The following is a 4,252-nucleotide window of genomic DNA, read 5'->3' as shown; positions in this document are numbered from 1 at the left end:
TGGTACAAATAATAATAATAATAATAATAATAATAATAATAATAATAATAATAATAACGGGACGATGTTGGATCAGATTCCCTATATCCCCTACTCTTTTTTTGTACCCTGTAGACCAAAGATTCCCAGCCTGGGGTGCCCACACACCAGAGGCTATGACATGGAATTTTAGGGGGTGCAATAAAGAGTGGTTTGGGTCTTTGAGTGACAAGTCATGAATCATCACTCCGCCAGCTCCCAGTGTGCCTTGAGAATTGGTAGTACAGTGCACCCTTGCCTTACGTGGGGGATCCATTCTGGACACCACCAACACCACCCCGCATAAGGCAAATCCCACTTATGATGATACAAATGGCATGCCCTGCGGCGCTTGCCCCATTCACCATATTAGGACATGCTGTCCACGTAACCTCAAATTTGCATATGGTGAGCCCACATACAGCGTGGGCATGCTGTAGGTGGTTGTGTTGCATAAACAGTAGTTCCATTATTTATTTAATCAAAAGGAGAGAATTTGACAATTTACAGTTGTTTTAGTTTTTCTGAATAAATTAGAATCTAACTGCATATTATGCACCGAGTTAAAAGCTTTTTTAAGTTCCATTTGTTCACCCTCCCCAGTATTGTACGTTGTTCAATTTGCAAATTAGAAATTAAACATCCTTATCTTCAAATGTGATATTAGTTTTGTAGGGGGTGCCAACATAAACTAAACATTTTCTACGCGTGTGGGGCATAGGTTGGGAACTACTGATTTAGACAGATGAAAAGTACATGTTGGGAGTCCTCATAAAGATATTACTCCTCTTGATTATTTGAGAATCAGTGGTTCCCAAACTTTGGTTTTCCAGATATTTGGGACATCATCTCCCAGAATTCCTGGATGTTGGCCAAGCTGGGTGGGGCTTCTGGGAGTTGAAGTCCAAAATATCTGTAGGGCCAAAATGTAGGGATCACTGATTTAAACTCATGGATCACAAAGGCCTGTTACAGACTGCCAAAATAAAGCTGCTTCGGGTCTCTTTGGAGATATGCTATTTAAATGATGCATGGGTCCTAAGAGTCCGGAGGTCGCGCCAAAGCCACACTCCATTCCTAAGCACTGGAGTGCAGCTTTTGGTGCAGCTTCCGGATTCTTAGGATGCATGCATCATTTAAATAGCATACCTCCAAAGACACCCAAAGCAGCTTTATTTTGGCAGTCTGTAACAGGCCAAAGTTATGTTTTGGTTTTTTGTTCATGCTATAGTCCTGGTCCCTTTCACACTACACAATTTTAGCACTATCCTTAACCACCATACATCCTTGCTGTAAAATCCTGGTGTTTTCAATTTAGGGGAGGGGATCTTTATAATCCTCAGCCAGGGATCTCCTCTGGTGCCTCTGAACAAACTACAAAAGCCAGGATTCCATAGGAGGCAGCCGTGACAGTTAAAGTGGAATCATAGTGCTTATAACTGTATAGTCCAGAAGGATCCCTGCTCAGGAAAAGAGAAACATCTGAGCAAAACTGCTAGCCATTTCAGCGTGTTTGAGGCAGAAGGATCCTCCGAAACCTTTTGAAAAGCTTTAGAAGACTTCTCTGAAGTGCATCAGGGAAAGGGCTGAGCAAACCTCAAGCCCTTTGCCTAAAGCAGTGGTTCCCAACCTTCCTAATGCTGTGACCCTTTAATACAGTTCCTCATGTTGTGGTGACCCCCAACCATGAAATTATTTCCGTTGCTACTTCATAACTGTAATTAAATAGGTGTTTTCTGATGGTCTTAGGCGACCCCTGTGAAAGGGTCATTAGACCCCCAAAGGGGTCCCGACCCACAGGTTGGGAACCACTGGCCTAAAGCATTTGCTGCTTACAAGAAGAGCTGGTCACATGAGACTGACATCTCCCTATTATTTTCCACTGTCCTCATTTTGGTTTAGACTCTGTAGGCACTCACCACATGAGTTTACTGTTAAAAGGAGTCATTACATCCAGATCCACCAACCTAAAAAAATCATTGACAGAAAGAGGACGTGACCACCCCCCACCCCCATCTCTGTGCAACCACAAAGGATTTGTTTTTGCTGGATTTCTTGCAGAATTTCCTACAGACTAAAACCAGAAATGAACGGTATTGGATTGGGCTCCATGACAAACACACAGAAGGAGAATGGAAATGGTTGGATGGCAGTAACTATAGAACAGGTTTCAAGTAAGTACTAGGCAGGCAGCACCTTTATGACCATGAAGGATGGACTTGCACCTAGGGATGGGTGAGAAATTGATTGGGCGACATTACGAAGCTTCTACTCTGCAGTGTGGGTATGTGCCTTCATGTTATATGTCCCCTTGAATTTCACAGAGTTTTTTTAGGCAAGAAATGCTCAGAGGTGGGTTTGCCAGTTTCTTCCTCTGAAATATAGCCCACAGCACCTGGTATTCACTGGTGTATGAAACAAAGTTTGTGTACCACTGAGCTATCAGAAAGCAAAGATATCACTATCTCAGACTCGCATGTGGATAATTTTGGATTTTGGAGTATTTCAGATTTTGTAATTCTGTATAAAGGAAACTCAGCCTGTACAAGATCTTTTGCATACTGATCCAGACCAACACAGCTATGTCTATATTCTGTACCTGCTTATGGAATATATCCTTTAGGGAATAAGCTCCATAGATTCATTGGGATTTCTGGATCAACACATACAGTAGAAGAGTGAAGTGAACTTTCTGTTTTAATTTAATAGAGGAAAATGTAAATCAGTCAAACTTTTAGGAAACAATTCTCCATTTGCTTATAAGTACACAAAAACATTTGGTAAATTCTTGATTGGTAATATTTGTTATTGGAAGGGAAGACATCTACCATCTTCTTTTCATCACAGGAACTGGAAAACAGGGGAACCTAACACTTATTTAGGCCGTGATGAGGATTGTGGCCAACTTTGGATCAATGGAGAATGGAACGATTACACCTGCAGTTCCAATAGCTATTATATCTGTGAGAAGCCTTTGCCAAGCAAACCCACAACTGCACCAAAGAAGACCTGAGCATCTACCACCATTTTTGAAGAAGGACCTAGACATAAAGGGCCTAAGAACTACCCAAGAGTTACTGATAAATGATGGAGATATAAGGAAGCCAACACAGATGTTTCCCGTGTATTTTGGTCATGCTTATTAATGAAAAGGTTTTGATTTCTGTTTTGGGAGAAACTGAAAATACAACATTATGTTTTGCCATTAGATCCATTAATAATATGTATTGTGTACTTCTTCTGTAGCTCAAGCCTCACCCATGTCTCCACAATGATCCTGGCTGCTCCGCTGGCCGAGCATTTACTTGGGAATCTAGGGACCACCATCGTTGTTATATGACGTACTGGTAGTGTATTTTCTCAGTGGCTAGGAGATTCTGGAAGATACCATCAACAAGTTATTTTTCCAAGCTCTGATAAAAGCTTTAATTAATTATGTGTGTATGTCCACTATTGATGTCCCACTTTCTGATAAAATATTTAAGATAGCCTAAGATAAGTGTAAAATACGGTCAGGAGAGAACAACACACACATAATAAAAAAACAAACATCAGGACAGCAGTAAAGACTATCTGCTCCCCAAATTAGGAAGACTTTTAATATTTACATGTAGCCTAAACTAACAAGAACTATTGATTTCTACTCTGTTCACCTTCCTGTGTTAATAACTGCCTCCTGTTGGAAATCCAAAGATAAATGTTTGGGATTAATGCATGGGGTTCTGACAATACAAAATGAATAGGACCAGATAAAATCCTTAACAGCTGGACATTTTCCCTTTAAGTACACAAAGCACTGCTCACTTCTGTGTGAGTCTATTCAAGAGTTAAGCCCCAGTGTAACAACTTCTTTATCAACAAAATACAACTCAACTATATATATATATATATATATCTACTGAGCAGTATGCCTTAATGCAACAGCTGCCTTGACTGCAAACCACAGGGGTAAGATCCACTGCTACAGCTTTCTGAACTGCAAATGGGAAGTCAATTCCATGCAAGAGCTTGGGTTGTAAACTGTATGAATTTGTCTGACCCAATGGACAACAACCTACATGCCTGAAATGACCTCTCCTTTCATAATCTCTAGTTAACCTGCAACATGGATCCGGTTCTCTGACTTTTCTTTCTACCACTCCATACAAACTCATAGGGTTCATGCAGGACACGCACTCCAACATAATGGATAATGTAGCATACTAAAAGGATTCTGGACAAAGTTTTCCCAGTA

At 40.7% G+C, this 4,252-nt stretch overlaps 1 long non-coding RNA gene across 1 annotated transcript; it reads left to right on the top strand.

Moving 5' to 3' along the window:
- Window positions 1-1,170: 1,170 nt before the first annotated feature.
- LOC121924198 lies at window positions 1,171-3,239 on the top strand. The gene is made up of 2 exons (XR_006102544.1): window positions 1,171-2,192; window positions 2,866-3,239. It is a non-coding gene; the product is annotated as an uncharacterized LOC121924198 (long non-coding RNA).
- The last annotated feature ends 1,013 nt before the right edge of the window (window positions 3,240-4,252 follow it).

This window comes from Sceloporus undulatus, chromosome 2 (assembly GCF_019175285.1).
Source record: "Sceloporus undulatus isolate JIND9_A2432 ecotype Alabama chromosome 2, SceUnd_v1.1, whole genome shotgun sequence".
Lineage (NCBI taxonomy): Eukaryota > Metazoa > Chordata > Lepidosauria > Squamata > Phrynosomatidae > Sceloporus > Sceloporus undulatus.
This window is presented reverse-complemented; position numbering and strand designations above follow the sequence as displayed.